Source organism: Brachyhypopomus gauderio, chromosome 21 (assembly GCF_052324685.1).
Source record: "Brachyhypopomus gauderio isolate BG-103 chromosome 21, BGAUD_0.2, whole genome shotgun sequence".
Lineage (NCBI taxonomy): Eukaryota > Metazoa > Chordata > Actinopteri > Gymnotiformes > Hypopomidae > Brachyhypopomus > Brachyhypopomus gauderio.
Genome location: NC_135231.1, coordinates 143206 through 161645, shown reverse-complemented (window position 1 = coordinate 161645; position 18440 = coordinate 143206). Strand labels below are relative to the sequence as shown.

The 18440-nt window shown below is 43.2% G+C and overlaps 1 protein-coding gene across 1 annotated transcript in view; it reads right to left on the bottom strand.

The window, feature by feature from the left end:
• kcnab2b (potassium voltage-gated channel subfamily A regulatory beta subunit 2b) overlaps positions 1 to 18178 on the bottom strand; it is an 88019-nt gene extending 69841 nt beyond the window's left edge. The window contains exons 1-2 of the mRNA XM_076984386.1: positions 18024 to 18178; positions 12443 to 12523 (exon numbers count right to left, since the gene is read on the bottom strand). The gene's annotated coding sequence lies outside the window, so the exon portion shown is untranslated. The remainder of the gene's footprint in view (positions 1 to 12442; positions 12524 to 18023) is intronic.
• Positions 18179 to 18440: the final 262 nt, after the last annotated feature.

Genomic DNA, 18440 nt, shown 5'->3' with positions numbered 1-18440 from the left:
GATTTATTTTTAATACTATTTCTAAACTTACAAAAAGATAGATTTCTTTGATAATAAAATAGAGAATATTAGACAAAATATAAAACCCTTTATTAGCAATACAACTGGTATGTCATCTGGTTTGGTTGATATTGATTTAAATTACATACCGGGAGAAAAACTTGATGCTTTTCATCCACTCCCACAATCAGAATTAGAGAAAATAATTTCTTCCTTAAATTGTACTACCTGCACACTAGACTCAGTTCCCTCAAAGTTATTAAAAGAGGTATTACCAGCTGTAACTGAACCTCTTCTAACTATAGTTAACTCATCCATTACAATAGGTCACATGCCCAAATCATGTAAATTAGCAATTATCAAACCTCTTGATAATCAAATCTTGATCCGACTGTGCTATCTAATTATAGACCCATTTCAAACACATCATTTATATCTAAGATCATAGAAAAAGCTGTTGCCCAGCAATTATGCCTATATCTGCATAGGAATAACATATTTGAAAAGTTCCAATCTGGTTTTAGGCCCCATCACAGTACTGAAACAGCATTAGTTAAAGTAACAAATGATCTCCTCCTTGCATCAGATCAAGGCTATGTATCACTGTTAGTGCTTCTTGATCTTAGTGCAGCTTTCGACACAATTGATCATAGGATCTTGCTAGAAAGGTTAGAACGCTGGGTTGGAGTCTCAGGCACAGCCCTTTCATGGTTTCAGTCTTACTTAACAAATCGCTATCAGTTTGTAGAGCTCAATAATATTTCATCCAAACGTACAATGGTTAAATATGGGGCCACGCAAGGCTCCATCTTAGGACCACTATTATTTACATTATATATGCTACCATTGGGCACAGTTATAAACAAACATGGTGTCAATTTTCACTGCTATGCGGATGACACTCAACTTTACATATCAGCCAAACCCGATGACAAACTCAGTTTAGGAAAAATTGAGGCCTGTGTAAGAGATATTAAATGCTGGATGTCTCTAAACTTCCTACAATTAAATGAGGACAAAACAGAAGTTCTCCTTGTGGGCCCTAAGGCCGCAAGACAGAAAATTCCAAATTTAATGCTTAATCTTGCAGACTATCCCATTACACCTGGCACAGTAGCCAAAAACCTAGGCGTCATACTCGACTCCGACCTATCATTTGATAAATATATAGATAATACTACTAGGATAGCTTTTCTACATCTCCGTAACATTGCCAAATTAAGAAATGCATTATCACAGGATGATGCAGAAAAATTGGTGCACGCCTTTGTTAGCTCTAGACTACTGCAATTCACTACTGTCAGGATGTTCAAATAGAAATCTAAATAAACTTCAAATAGTTCAAAATGCCGCAGCTAGAGTTCTGACCAGAACTAGAAAATTTCAGCATATTAGACCAGTCCTATCAGCCCTGCATTGGCTCTAGTGTTGCACGGTATACCGATACTAGAGTAGTATCGCGATACTTCGTCATTAAAAACGGTACTATACCCAGTTTGCTTAGTATCGGTGCTATAGGACTAAGTGCGTTTTTTTTTTTTTTTTTTTTTTAAGAGCAGTATTTCCAAAGAGTGCCACACGGGGGCAGTGTGCGCGTACAGCAGTGCAGCGCTTGCCTCCTCTCTGCAGAATAAGAAGAAACCGTGTACGATGGCTGATAATACAAGCAATATTGCGGACCGTCCTCAGCTTGTTGAAAAACTACATGCTCGAAGCGAAATATGGAATTATTTGCATACATTTCAGACAGTCATGGCAACCCCGTGGACACATCAAAACCGGTCTGCAAACGGTGCTTTAAAGCTGTACCAACCAAAGGAGCCAATCGATTCTTTTTACATAAAATGCGCTTTCGTTTGACCCACCCAAGGTGCCGTAATGCACAGAACAGTTGGTAATGCTGAAATGGCAGCTAAAATAAACGCAGTGTGTTTGCAGCTCGTCTTAATTAAACAAGGAAAGCAGCAGAAGTGCTGTGTGGAAATACTTTGGATTCGAAGCAGATGGAAAACCAAAGGACATGAACAAGCCAGTTTGCAGGCGGTGCTTTCGGAACATTTCAACGAAGGGCGCTAAAGCCTGGTTTATACTTGACGCGCCGCGAGCAGCGCGAGGGTCCGCGCGGTGAAAATGATGTAATCGCGGTAGCCTCGCGCGCTGTCAATTCGCGAGGTCGTGCACCTCTAGAATTTTGTAACTTAGCGCGCGCCGCCGCGCAATGAACAGTCATGTTTGTAGGGTTCATACACCAACAAGGTGGAATTAAAGCACTTGTACGTCACTTTCAAGGTCCATTTCAATATTTCCCAGCACGTTAAACTTTAGTTAAATATTTATACATATACTCGAAATTATTCGCTTTTTTATCACATTATTTAATGGTGGTTTATTTTCAAAACGCTCAATTTTAACATCTTCACGTTCTCTCATGTTTCGTCCTGGAATTACAAGAGGCTCGTATTTGTTAACATAATACAAGAGAACTGTTCAGTCAGACAGCTATTTGTTTCAAGCATTTTCAAGCACGCGGACAAGGTGTGCGGACTTGCGCGCTACGGTCACTCGCGAAAGTTTAAACCTAGCTTAACACAACGAATCTGGCCAAACACCTGAAGGCACGCATATTTGTACAAAACATTCCAAGAGGTTGGTGATTATTCCCATTTCTAGTATTATAGCATACAAAATTATGTGTCCGATTATGGTATCCTAGCAAATGTCATATTCTTGGTTTAAGAGCCGTAAGTGCGACAGCATACAGGGAGAAAAAAAGAGTAATCGTACTACAATGGATCAATCATCTATGAATACTGAACTCTAATACTGAAGTTTTAGTTACTTAAAGAGTTAAAGTTGTTTAAAGTATACTTAAAATACACTTTTTGCACTAGCCTTTTTTAACTTCTAAATGTGAATTCCAGAGTGCACTACTATTATTTTTGTTAATTTATATTAATGTGCAATTATTTATTTTTCTGTTTTAATGTGGTAGGGACTACACCTTTTATTTATTTGACATTTGTGAAACAAAATACAATATTTGTTTGTTTTTTAAAAAATAAATAAAAAGCCTTTAAAACAGAAATGAGCACAGTATCTGACTTTGGTATCGAAAATCGTATCGAATTTCAATACTTTTAAAAGTATCGTATCGAAGTTGTAATTCTTAGTATCGTGACAACACTAATTGGCTCCCAGTTAAATTTCGTATTGATTTTAAAATTCTATTATTAGCATATAAAGCACTACACGGGCTTGCTCCTGAATACCTCCAGGAACTTATGTCCTACTATGAACCCCCACGTCAACTAAGATCACAGGGTGCTGGTCTGTTATTAGTTCCACAAATTAACAAGGTAACAGCAGGGGGAAGAGCCTTTTCTTATAAGGCCCCCCAGCTTTGGAATAATCTTCCTAAATGTGTCCGGGACTCTGACACAGTCACAATCTTTAAATCTAGGTTAAAAACCCACTTATTTAGTCTAGCGTTTGATAATTAATATCCCCCTTAGATGAAGGTACAGATCCAGGGGTTCATAGACGAAGGGTTTTATGGTAGACTGGGGTGCTGGTGCTGTCATCCTGTCACTGCTCGTGGTCACTCAAGTTTGTTGACAGTGCAGTGGACGGATGCCATTGTCTCAGAATGCCCCCAAGCCTATGTTACCTTCTAGTTCTGCCTTTTTTAGCTAGGCTGTAATAATTTAACTTAGTGCCGGAGTTGCCGCCACACTCCAGAAATGTTTATAATTTTACCTGTCTTGTACATGTTACATACAGAGCTAATTTTTCCTGTTTCATTTCTCCACATGGCTGCCCGCCTGCTTGAGGAATAATGAGATGAGGAGAGACAAGCGATCCATCCTGGGCCGGCCACCTCCTGCCTAACCGGATGCCTACACCATGATGGACATTATTACATCTTTTATATTCTGTCTAAATGGACATTATTGCATCTTTTACATTCTGTCTACATTCTGTCTATATTGTTGTTGTTGTCATGGTGACCGGTGTCGGCCAGAGGAGGATGGGCTCCCCCCCTGAGTCTTGGTTCCTCTCAAGGTTTCTTCCTCATGCAAAAAACTAGGGAGTTTTTCCTTGCCACTGTCGCCTTTGGCTTGCTCACTGGGGGCTAGGACTCGGCACTTGTAAAGCTGCTTTGTGACAACAACTGTTGTAAAAAGTGCTATATAAATAAAATTTGATTTGATTTTATAATACCCATAGGGAGATCCAAATAAATAAATAAATAAATAAATAAATAAATAAATGGACAATAAATACATGGGTAAATAACAGGGTTGCCAACTCTCACGCATTGAGCGTGAGACACACGCATTTGACCGTTTTCACACGCTCTCACGCCACACATCCGATATCTCACACCGAAAAAAAATCTAGTTTATTTATCTCTGATCCATATTCAAAGAGTTACTAGTTTGCTCTGGCGCATGGGTTAAAGTTCTCCGTCACTACGACGGATTTCATTTGATTTTTTGGGGGAAAAAATCCGTCAAATCATAATAAACAACACACACGCGTGCTATCTGTTTTGTGGCCGAAATATGATTCTCACTGGCGCTCATCAGCGCTGGATGGATGACGGCGGTGTCATTTGATTGACTTGCGGTTCATTCGAGAAGGGTAATGCTGCAGCCCGGAGCCCCGGTGGGCGTGGGTAAAGGGCGGAGCATGTGTCGATCATTTTCGAATGCAGCCAATCAGATACTAGACTTTCATTGTCAATCAATTTTTATTAAGCCAATTATCAGCCAGAGTTAGCTGTCAATCATTTTTTACTGCAGCCAATCATCTTAACAGATCTGCCAAAAGAAGGCGGAAACTGCACGGAAAAGCTCTTTAAACAGAAGTATATGCCGTTATTGCACAAAAGTAGCTGAATAAAAACATTAGAAGAGCCATGACTTTAGACATTTTTAAATCAAAGTTTAAAATACTTCTCACTTATTTTTCTGGAACGGCACTTTAATGTTTTTTTTTCCTTTATTGCACGTATTGCATCATTTGTACATCATATATATGTGGCGAGTGTAAAGGTTAGCGGAGGGGAGGTGTAAATGGACACAAATTAAGTATTATATCGCGATCGATCGCAAAGTATAAACGCCTCCGCTGAGCAGAGCGTTTAGGAGCGATTTCGATTGGAGGATCGTGCTCCATTTTTTATTATTAATTTTTTTGCTGATGCTGGTCCAGCGTGTCGCGTGCCACTGATTATGCCTCGGCGTGCCAACGGTGGCCCGCGTGCCGTAGGTTGCCGACCCCTGCTGTAGAGCCTTTGAATATTAAAACCATTGCCGAAATTAAGCTCAGCAAGTAAAGTAAAAGAAGGATGCGATCACACAGTCTCATTGAAAATGTAGGAGTTAATGAATAAAGTGCACCAACGCAAAACCCGTGACATAATCCAAATAAAGTTTGAAGACTAGTATTGTTTTGATATAATCAAATGACGATGGAGTGTTGGAGTTATCGGACAGAGTTGATCAAATCAGAGTTAATCCAACTCAATGACTCCAGCAAAGATGTAATTAAACTCTGCCCACGAATTTCTCTTGGCGAAAGATGTAAACGGTGAGCATACGATAGCTAGCTAGCTCTCCATAATTATGACGATTAAAAGCAATGCCTGATTATATAAAAAAATACTGGTCTTCAAACTTTGGATTTGGATTATGTTACGGGTTTTGCGTTGGTGCACTTTATTCATTAACTCCTACATTTTCAATGAGACTGTGTGATCGCGTCCTTCTTTTACTTGAGCTCCATTGCTGGTCACATCTGAACTTAATTTCTACAATGGTTTTAATATTCAAAGGCTCTACAGCAGGGGTCGGCAACCTATGGCACGCGGGCCACCGTTGGCACGCCGAGGCATAATCACTGGCACGCGACACGCTGGACCAGCATCAGCAAAAAAATTAATAATAAAAAATAGAGCACGATCCTCCAATCGAAATCGCTCCTCAACGCTCTGCTCGGCGGAGGCGTTTATACTTGGCGATCGATCGCGATATAACACTTAATTTGTGTCCATTTACACCTCCCCTCCGCTAACAATTTACACTCGCCACATATATATGATGTACAAATGATGCAATACGTGCAATAAAGGAAAAAAAACATTAAAGTGCCGTTCCAGAATAACAAGTGAGAAGTATTTTAAACTTTTATTTAAAAATGTCTAAAGTCATGGCTCTTCTAATGTTTTTATTCAGCTACTTTTGTGCAAGAATGGCATATACTTCTGTTTAAAGAGCTTCTCCGTGCAGTTTCCGCCTTCATTTGGCAGATCTGTTAAGATGATTGGCTGCAGTAAAAAATGATTGACAGCTAACTCTGGCTGATAATTGGCTTAATAAAAACTGATTGACAATGAAAGTCTAGTATCTGATTGGCTGCATTCGAAAATGATTGGCACATGCTCCGCCCTTTACCTACGCCCACCGGGGCTCCGGGCTGCAGCATTACATATATGGGTTCATTCCGCCTTCAGATTTGCGGATGTTACGTAGAAAAGTTTTTACCCCCCTCCTGCCTGGCGTGATCGTAGCGCGCGACTCTGTACACCTGCGCGAATGGCGGAGGCTACTTGCTGCGTCACATTCTTTTTGCAGTGTAGTCCGAAGCAATATGTGGTAGTATAAAGAAACACCCCTCAAAACAGGGGAATGAACATTTACCTGACCAATTGTAATGTTGCATTAGTGCTGGAATTTAGGCTAAAGTACTTTAAAATGCTTGAAAATGTAACTACTTCGTTTCACAACAAATATCTGTCTGACTGAACAGTTATTACGTTAACAAATACGAGCCTCTTGTAATTCCAGGACGAAACATGAGAGAACGTGAAGTCGTTAAGATTGGGCGTTTTGAAAATAAACCACCATTAAATAATGTGATAAAAAGCCAATTATTTCGAGTCATTTCGAGTATATGTATAAATATTTAACTTAAATTTAACGTTGAGAACGCGTTGAAATGGACCTTGAAAGTGACGTACAAGTGCTTTAATTCCACCTTATAAAGGTGTATGAACCCGGCAAACATGACTTGGTTCACTGCGCTGAAGCGCTGTGCGCGCGAAGTTACAAAACTGCGAGGCTCTCGCGCACGGGTGGAGCCACCGCGATTACGTCATTTTCGGCGTGCGGACCCTCGCGCTGCTCACGCCACTCGTGCTGCGTCAAGTATAAAGGCTTAAACCAGGCTTAACATGGATGGTGTTGTTCTGTTTGTATTTAAAAGCTCTATCCAGTGGTGTTAATTTTTTGTAACATACCTACTTAAAGCATGTAATATTACGGCTTATGTTTTTGCGATGGTGAATCTGATAAAAACAAGAGAGCTTCATACCTCTCACCAGGATTCACTAAATTTGACTTGATCTTTAAATAATTTTCTGGAAGAGGACCCCCAGATAACTCCATTATATAAACATTTATGTACATTTATTGCTCAGGTGTTCATTCTCTCTTCTCTCCTTACACAGGCTGTTTAGATAAATATACTTTATAAATGTGTTTATTGTGTAGAATTAGGCAAAAGAGGCCGTGTCCCAACTACACTACATTTTCAGTAATTGCTGGCATTGTCTTTTGCCAGGAAAAATTTTTCAGTCAAATGAAAATTTCTTGCTTTAACCCATGCTCTGGCGCCAACCACTGGCGATCGATCGGTCACGATATAATACTTAATTTGTGTCCATTTTACAGGCATCCCAAGTTGCAAAAGTTGATTTCAGGGAGGTTACCCCCCCGGAGGTTAAGTTGTTGAGCGGGGGGGGGAGTGAAAGTAATATAAGCGAATATAAGTAAGTTGTTGAGTGGAGAACAGGCCAATCAGAACCCCCTCTCTCTCCTTCCCACTCGCGATTAGAGAAAAAAAAGTCTGTCGCCTGTGTGCGCGTTTGTGTGGGTCACTCGTTCTGAATTCCGGGAGATTATATGTGACTCGCGGGTATCAGGGAGACACTACCGAAATGCGGGAGACTCCCGCTGCTTCCGGGAGACTTGGGATGTCTGATTTTACACCCCGCCCGGTAACAATTTACATTCGCCACCAGCAATTTACAATTAAAATGGACTACTAAATAGAGGAAACCATACAACATTTACCCCCTATTGCAATGTAATCACAAAAAAGCAAAAACACACCGCAACTTGCATCGCAAGTTTTTTGAAAAACACCCGCAACATTAAACATTTTAGCCTGCAACAATCACAAAAAAGGCCCGCAAAATCCTGGTGGGACTGCTTTATATGCCACACAGCATGCAGACAGCAAACCAGATGTAATGGACCTGTAGCTCATACAGATGTCAGTGTAGAGCCCTGGTAGCTGGATTCTCGCCTTAGAACTGACTGTGGTACACAAGAACACCTTTTGCAGTCTTATCAAATGCACAGCATCAGAGGTTACGTGGAGAACGCCACGCAACCTCTTGTATTTTTTCTGTTATACAAACCAGTTCATTCAGATGACACCATGACGTCCCACTCCCTAGCCTTCAGTTCACTATTAGAAACCTAATGGTGGGATCCTCACCCAGTGCTCTGTTCAGTTTCTAGAGTGATCCAGCTCATGAAGGGTTTGCTAATTTCCTGATGAACTCGATCAGGCAGACTGGGTCAGGGAATCCCGGAGACTACCAAGATGGTCCCCAGGACTGGGCCAGAGAATGCTCGCTATGCTGGACACAAGGATGCGGAGTTCACAGCCCTAAAGGTTTGCGATGACAGAGCTGAATGTCCAAGCACACTGGCTTAGATGACAGCCCAAGCTGATTTCAAAGCTATGTCCAAACCTTCGAGGGGGGGGGGGGGGGGGACCAATGCACAGTGAACTGCACATACAGTCCAGTGCTTCAAACTGAAGTGTGAAGTTAAAAGAGTTACTGGCATGACCATCAGAGTGCCGCCCCCGTGTTGCGCAGCCAATGCGATTGGAAGAAGGGGTATCCTGTGAGAGTCCTGCAGGGTGGAGGTAGAGGTCTACATAGTGAGAGAGGAGCCAGTTCACTAGCAATACCACTGTGTGAGTGTGCGTCAGTGCTCTGCAGCTAACTCACAGCCAATAACAGTTGAGTTGTAAGAAATTCTCCAATTGAATATGTGCGGTGTCTGTTTGATTTATAACTCTCAGCTCATATTTCTGCAGTCTCATGCTATTATAGAGGGGGCTGCAGAACCACGCTTCAGCACACACACACACACCCACATCCACACACACACACACACACACACACACACACACACAGACACACACACACACACACACACACACACACACCAGATCAAATCCACAGGAGCAAGACATCCAACACCATAATGCCAAAAAATACTGTATGAAGAGTCTTTCCTTCAGCCTTCCCAGAATCATATCTTAATCAATGTTTTCTTATCTGAAGGCAGAGCAACACTTGATTTGTCAACAATATTCACTAGAGCTTTGAAATCTCCTTGAATGAGGCTCTGGAGACTGACTCAAGATCAGTGGGTCCAGCCTTGTGCTACCACAACACTGGCCTATTAACCCTAATGTTTCCCTATTGGGGCTTTAATTTGCAAGGGGTTTAATGTTCAAAAGCTGTGTTAAGCGCTAGGTTTCAGTGGCAATCTGCCCCTGAAGACTATATCAGCCTAATTAACAGAGTCTCTGGTGGCATATCATAGACTGTGGTAGGCAGCCTACAGGCAAACGAAGGCCCATGAAATGGAATGGAAAGACCTGTCCATGTAAAATGCCTCCTGACTGAGCGAGTCATCTGAGCTAGTTTTATCCGCAGGTGCAGTGCTGGAGTTCTGGGGTGATGGTGCCCAGGGTTCTCAGGGGTTACGATAAATAAAGTTGACAGTTCGCTTTGTCTTCAGCCATCCAGCAAATCTGAAACTAAAACCTGGCATGCTCAAGAAATGAAGTGCCTTTGTTCAGTCAATTCAAAACTCTTCACGTCGAGATTATATGGCTCGGGTGCACTGGGGACCAGATTGGGCTGGGACCACAGTGTGTCCAGGGGTCCCCTGCAGGTCTCTGCTCAGACGACACGCCACAGGGTGGAACTGGCTGAGGCTGGGTCCGATTACATGCAGCGCAGCAGGAGAGGGGCCGATACGCTAGACTCCTCTACGGGGCCGATACGCTAGACTCCTCTACGGGGCTGATGCACTAGACTCCTCTACGGGGCAGATGCACTAGACTCCTCTACGGGGCCGATACGCTAGACTCCTCTACGGGGCAGATACGCTAGACTCCTCTACGGGGCAGATGCACTAGACTCCTCTACGGGGCCGATACGCTAGACTCCTCTACGGGGCCGATGCACTAGACTCCTCTATAGGGCCGATGCGCTAGACTCCTCTACGGGGCCGATGCACTAGACTCCTCTATAGGGCCGATACGCTAGACTCCTCTACGGGGCAGATGCACTAGACTCCTCTACGGGGCCGATACGCTAGACTCCTCTACGGGGCCGATACGCTAGACTCCTCTACGGGGCCGATACGCTAGACTCCTCTACGGGGCAGATACGCTAGACTCCTCTACGGGGCCGATACGCTAGACTCCTCTACGGGGCAGATACGCTAGACTCCTCTACGGGGCAGATGCACTAGACTGCTCTACGGGGCCGATACGCTAGACTCCTCTACGGGGCAGATGCACTAGACTCCTCTACGGGGCCGATGCGCTAGACTCCTCTACGGGGACGATGCGCTAGACTCCTCTACGGGGCCGATGCGCTAGACTCCTCTACGGGGCTGATACGCTAGACTCCTCTACGGGGCCGATGCGCTAGACTCCTCTACGGGGACGATGCGCTAGACTCCTCTACGGGGCCGATGCGCTAGACTCCTCTACGGGGACGATGCGCTAGACTCCTCTACGGGGCCGATGCGCTAGACTCCTCTACGGGGACGATGCGCTAGACTCCTCTACGGGGCCGATGCGCTAGACTCCTCTACGGCTCCTGGCGCAGCTTTGCTCCAGAACTTCCTGCTTCCTCGTGAGCCTGAGCAGGTTTCTGCCTCGTCAGCACACGCTCTCCCCTTCTCCAACTTTCGTGTGCCAGGTTTAATGCTGCTCCACCCTGCTGGAACGGAGCAGGCAGACCCCCCCCCCGGTGACGGGAGGGACTTGCAGCTGTGCCAGCGCGCTAGCGTTTATTGTGAATTCGGATTTTCCACTTACCTCCTTCAGGTAACGATCAACTGTTCTTGCACCTGTGTCTTCCAGTGTGATGTGAATATGAGCTACTGTCACTGCAGCTTCTATTGATATAGTCAATATTGATTTGGCTATTTTTAAAATTAGTTGTTGAATTGTACCCCAGACAAGGTAAAAAAAGTGCAGCAGTCAGCATTAAAGACCTTCATTAACGGACCAATTCCTGTCAAGGACAAGACATTCTAGAAGTGTTTAACTGAACTGTTCAACATATACAAGTAAATAACATGTTTCAGATCATCTGAGGGGGAGGGGATAAATTGCTTGTGAGGGTAACGGGCAAGCAAATGTCCAATTTCTACATTTTCTAATTTGTTGGCTGTAATAGCTCAGAACCATGACACAGCAAGTCCTGCAGATCACAAGGTTTGGCCAGCAGAACATAATGGCCATAGACTCCAAATAATAAGCATAACAATACTAATCCAAAACAAACAAAAATGTCTTTTCAGTTGAGTAGATTTCCATATATTTCTAAATTTCCCAGATGAGCACAAAAACTGCACATCCTCCAGTACTGCACATCCGGAGAGTCTCCTGAGTTCTGATACGACCATCATAACACTCTTCTGTTCGTGTTCTTTCACTCTGGAGAGTTCAGTGCACTTGCCACAAACCCATGTTTATATAAAGGTGTTTTATTAAAGCAGTATCATACATGTTTAGTCATATTTGTTTCTGAAAAGTCCTGGCCTGGTGTGGGGATTCCACTGAGATCAAGCCAAAAACTTACTGGAGTTGAAGTTTCACTCAAACTGCTATCTTGAGCATTGTCTACAAATGGCTGCACACCACACATAAACCTTAGCCTTACTCAAAACTGACACCATCTCCACCCATGTAACTCTGACAGCGAGATACAATGCTAACTTACTCACCACTGCAGGAAATGCTGATGTAAGAGAACAGTCGACACGTAAAATGAAACTAGCTGCATTGTTTTGTACATTTATCCTAAGAGAGCTTGCTCTGCTTTCCAGCAACAGTGTGTGGCATATGTCAAGGAGGAGCTAAGGCAGCTCCCTAAAGCACAGGAGAGTTTTAACTTATCTCCTTGTGCTGGAATTAATATGTACAGAACAGTGCAGTGGTGCTTTGCAGCACTGCATTCATTCACACACACACATGCACCCATACAATATATCCCCTATATCCCAGCAGGGCAAGATTAAAGGCAATACTGCAGCTGAACACTCACCGCTGTCCCGTGCTGTATCCCAGCCTGCCGACCCCTGCTTGGGGAGCGGTGTGGAAACAGATGGGCAGAGCAGGATCCACTCTGAGAGGTGCAGAGGAAGAGAGGCAGAGAGAGTGAGAGAGAGAAAGGTAGGAGGAGAGGATGCCTCACAAGCAACAGCAAGTGAGAAACAAGGGGGAAAAGAGAGAGAGGGAGAGTGAGAGAGAGAGAGAGAGAGAGAGAGAGAGAGAGAGAAAGAGAGAACTCTGGATGTGATGCCTTAGCTTGCAGTAGTGTATTCTTCTCCTAGCTCAGTGAATCTTCCCGCTGCCCTGACTCTGCATGTCATCAGCTGTGTGCATGTCTTTTTGAGGGAGACAGGTTGAAAGTGAGTGAATGATGGGGGAAGTGCCAGTTGTGAGGAGAGCCAAGTAATGCTTATGATGATGATGATAATGATGATGATGATACTGAGCATATGTTAGTAGTCAGCTAGTTTGGCGAGTTATTTTGAACAGCCATACAGACATCCGTCTTCCCATGTGTTTCTCTCTACACTCTCTCTGTCTGTCAACACATAAACACAGCTGACTAAATGCACTCATATATCAAATGGACATGAGTCTTCAAAAGAACAAAAATATAAAGGAATATAAAAGGAAGGCCATATAAAGAAAATAAATCAAAACAGTGCTCAGCACTGAATTACTCTATTTAATCCAATAGTTTCTAACTTTTCTCTGTGCTTTCAGTGCCAGAGCCATAACAGGCAGAGGGGAGAGTGGCTGTCCTCCACACATATACCCTTTACGGGGTCAAAGTCAAGGAGCTCCCCAGATAAACCAGAAGTGCGGAGGTGAAGGCTCAGCCTCCCGCGATAAGCTCTGGTTTCCGTCTGCGCTGTATAAGGTGACACAGCCACGGTGGCATTTGTTCCATGCAGCTAAACATTCAGCACCCTGGCGGAGCAGGCAGGCGTATCATTGTCAGGAGAGGTGGCAGCTGCTGGAGGGTGGAGAGGACGCTGTGAGCGTCTCCACCTGCCACCGTCCTCTGCACCTGCTGCCGTCTCCACCCACCACCATCTCCACCCACCACCATCCTCTCCACCTGCCACCATCTCCATCTACCGCCATCTTCTGTACCCATTACCAGCCTGACCACCCGCCACTGTCCTCTCCATCTGCCACTGTCCTCTCCATCCGCCACTGTCCTCTCCATCCGCCACTGTCCTCTCCATCCGCCACTGTCCTCTCCATCTGCCACTGTCTTCTCCATCCGCCACTGTCCTGTCCTCTCCATCTGCCACTGTCCTCTGCATCTGCCACTGTCCTCTCCACCCGCCACTGTCCTCTCCATCTGCCACTGTCCTCTCCATCCGCCACTGTCCTCTCCATCTGCCACTGTCCTCTCCATCCGCCACTGTCCTCTCCATCCGCCACTGTCCTCTCCGTGACCACAGGGTCTTCTTTCAGCACAGGGTGCTCCCGATTTGCACACAGCACTGACAGCACTGACATAAAGCCGGGGTATACTGTGGGCTTGCCGTTACACAGGTGGTCATCTCTTCTGAGACTCTCTCGCTCACCATTTTTTAAGTAAACTGCTGTCGGTAATCAAAACTTGGTATCTACATGAAACCTACCAGGACAGTGGAGGAAGTTTTTCTGAAGTCACCTAACATCTAGAAGTTATTGATATAGATTTGGTGGGCTGAAAATTGAGATTGATGTATATTTTATATGAGTAAGTTTAAGACTTAATTGCACAAGGATGTTTTACCAAACCTAAAATGGTTGACAGAACAATCTCAACAGAACAAGGAAACTGACATGGAAATACATGTGATTGACTGTGACTAACCCAAAAGACAAAAGGAGATCCAAATGCAATGTGTGCAGATTACCAGAGAAGCACAGGATAAAAACAAAACCCAAAGGCTAAAAAATAATACAGAAGGTGGAAAAAAACAGGGCAAAGTCATAAACAGGAGGCTAAAGAAGACCCACTCAGCATGAAGACAAAGGCAACTACAAACAATAATTCCCAATGAGTGTGGATAACACCAGAGTTCATTTAGGAAGGTCATTAAGGAAGACATGTTTGTAGAGTTGGTATTTAGCCAAGGGTGATTGACATGGTAATGTAATGATGACTGATTGTCAAGGATGGAGCAACACACACCTAAGAAACATCACACCACATGACACTCTTTACCTCTCTTTAACACACATAGAACAAAATATATGTGTCAGTCTCATGGAAAAATCTGTCATCTGCAGTCACAAAAACCACATAAAGTGGTCACTATCTTAAGATAACATTAATTCACAGAGAATATAAGGATTTATATAAAAAGGTTTTTTGGCAGATTATGAAGTCATTAGAAGTATAACGTGATAAAATGGACAGCTACTCCCATGAGCATATTTTCTTCAAACCAAGTGTCTTTCACTCAAGGTCAAATGAGAGCCTAGTATGGCAATATATTTTACTGTGGTCCCTGACATTGAAGATTGGATTTCGGTGATAGGATCACTCTTTAAGGACTTTAACTTCCTGCTCTGGAAAGGGAAATCTGATGCCTCCCAGTAAATTGCAGAAAACTCTAAAAATAGTCCCTCAAGAGGAGAAGGCTAAATATGGCATTCATACCAAATCAATTAATCAAGATGTATAGAGGGCAGACCATTGTAATAGAGGGCAGGAAAGGCAGGATTAATATTCGCTAAATACCTCTTGTATTAGGGCTGTTAAAACTTTACATTTAATATCCCTTCTTGAACATTAAGGACCTTTGAGAGAACACCATACATTTGAAAGAGCTGTCACTGTTAAATCATAAGTAACCAGGCTTTCTGCAGACATGCCCATCCTCTCTTTAATTATCATTCAAATAAAGCTTGACCACATTTTGCAGTGAAGATATTTCAAAAATAATTTTGAAAATTTGAATATATATAGCTTTCTAAAAACGATAGGATGACGTCGCAGCAACAAACCTGATCCTTTCTTATAGCTAGTGATAGCATACTGATGTTACCGTGTGATGTCTAGTGATGATAGCTAGTTAATCCCCTGCAATATTCAAACGTAGCTACTAGCTAGTTAGCTAGCTAAACTACAGCGAACTAGCTGACTTCTAATAGGATATTAAGCCATATTCACAAAATATGTAACTAGCTACATAATTATTAATTTAGTGAAACATGTTGAAAAGTACTGAATTCCCACAATGCTTGGCAGACAAGTGGGCTAGATTTTGCTAAAAATTAAGCGTAGCTACCTACCACGCTAATGCCATTTTTTAGTGTATATGCCAACACAGGGCCTTAAAAAATGTTACCTGACAAAATAAAAAATTAAGCCACACAGATGTTTCCTTATCTAGATGGACATAATCGGCCTTACAAGTAATCAGAGTAGGTATCTAGAGTGCTGACTAAACTCTGTGGCACATCGCGTCAGCTTTGCGAAAATGTTGACACTGGCTATATATTCAAATGTCTTAACAAAAAATCTCATGTTTCCCAAGCAGAACTATTAATACGTCGTGGTGACAAACTGTCTTTCTCCTCTGATGATGTAAATGCTCGACACCGGGCACAGTGAAGAATTCTTGAGAAATTTCCCCCTCTGTAGGGTGACCAGATTTGGGTTTCTGAAAAGGAGGACACTTTTTACAAATTTATTTTTTAGTGGCGTGTGTGTCGATTGCAGACGGGGGGGGGGGGGGGGGGGGGGTGTTAGCGTGTATCAAACCCTAGACGTCGGATTGGCTACCATGTCTATCAAAATACAACCGTCGGCCCAGCCTGTCATTCATCCACTACTTTTAATGTCACACTTCCTTCGCAAAATCCCGGACGATTTTGAAATTCCCCCCGGACACTTTTTTAGGTCTCAAAAGTAGGACATGTCCGGGAAAAATAGGACGTCTGGTCACCCTACCCCTCTGGCTAAAATAACTCAAGTATGGAAACAAACCTAAATCTAACAATTATGTCACGTATGGCCTCGCCCCCTCCCTTAGCTGTCACTCCGGGTTCCCTCATGTCTGTGCTCCTTGCCCGTTCGTCCCGCCCTGCTCGTTTGTCTCTGTGATTCCTCGTTTGTTGCCACGCCCCTGTATTATCATCCTCACCTGTTCCTTGTTTTCAGTCCCATGTATATAAGCCCCTGAGTCTCCCTTGTCTTTTGTCCGGTATTTTGACTGTTTCTAAGTTGATCGTTGTACCTGGCCGTTTAGTGTTCCTGTCTTTTGGTTTCTTGCCTGTTGCTCGTGTTCCCCTGTTTTGTAATGCCTGTGTTTGCATGTTTTACGGACTGCCCTCCCGTTTATGGACCCGGACTGGCTTAGCGACGATGAATATGGTATGCCCTTGAATAAATCTCGCTCTTCTCAGCGATTGTGTCCGTCCTCTCGCTCCGCTGCGTGAGCAGCGTTACAAATTACATGTAGTTGTAATCTTCACGAAGCGGTTTTCAGATTTACAATGACTAGGCGACTGATATTAGTCATAGGAATTTAATTACCGAAATCTGAATGGGCCCACAGCAACGTCTGAAACATAAAATTAGGATAATGCAATTTGAAATTTAAGAAAATTAAAGACTTAATCAAAGACAATTAAGTGGCTTACATTTGTAAAATGTAATTTCATGAAAAATAAAACTCTTTAAGGACCCTGGTAACGTCAGATTCCTTACATTTAGCTACAGGTGTCATGGACACATCTGCAGTTTGAATTGGTAATACTTGGGAAATGAAGTGCTGGAGTCCCCTCACAGTAACTGGATTAACTTCACATCATCATACCATCAAATAGACATTTAAACCATCAAATAGATAGCCATATAAGGATTCTATCTCTATGGTCACTGCAGTGCAGTACAAACAGTCTCGCCAACAGTTTCTCTTTTACCCATGAAATGCGATGACAGCCCAGGTAACCAATACAACAAGGGCAGAAAGTCAATGGGCCATAGAGGATTATGTTCAGCTCTAGCGCTAAACTTAAACCAGGCTGAGGAGTATATTACCACACGATTACAATCTGCCAAATCTTGTCAGGGTTTTCCAATCAAATTGGCTTAACCTTGAAATGAATGCGGCAGTCAACAAACTGTGATGTGACAGTGACTTCAGGAACTATGGTGATGGTTTTAGTCGTGCTGTATAGGATGTGCTAAATTAAGAACAGTCTACACAGCATTAAACTGTAATAAGATTTTTTTTATGATGAAGTCATACCGACGGAATACTATCGGTTCAGGCAGATCAAACAGCAGGTCTATGCGATCAACAAAACAACAAATCAACACGGAAATAATGCGTGCCTTAGCATATATTAACTAATACGCCGTATGTCTAGAATTTACTTCGTGGCAAGGACATTGGCATTCATCTGCACGTATGCTCAAAGGACACGTGCATCAGGTAAGTCAATAACCCACCGTGAGAAGCATCGCTAAGGTTCGAGCCCAATAACTCTTACTAATGAATGCAATAAACCAGTTAACTTTCAATTTCTTGATTTATTAAATACTTATTTCCTGTATAGCGAAAAAAACAGACTTAGGTGAAACAACGAAATATTACCTTAGATGTATCCCCAGCAGATTGCGCTTGCCCGTGATATACCCGCGCGGACGCTCATCATGCAGAAACACAGCAGGTTACTCTCCTCGAGCAAACAAAACCCACGCAAAGCCCGCAGCCACCGCTAAGGTCTTCGAGTCGTTGGTAGTCGAGACTCAACTTGGACGTGCCGTTTGAAATATCTTATTTTTGGCCACATTTTGTTATTCTTTGCGGTGTATTCTTTACTCATTACTGCCAGAAAATGTCATGGGTTTAAAATGAAGGGATATTACTTTACATTGATGGTGTTCATGCGTGGCTGCATTTTATTAGAACATTAGTTTACTAGTTAGCTAGCTGACGTCCTGTAAGTGATGCGCTTTTCTCTCGTTTTTTCTCTTATACACTGCATGTGTTTTACATTCTCGATTACAA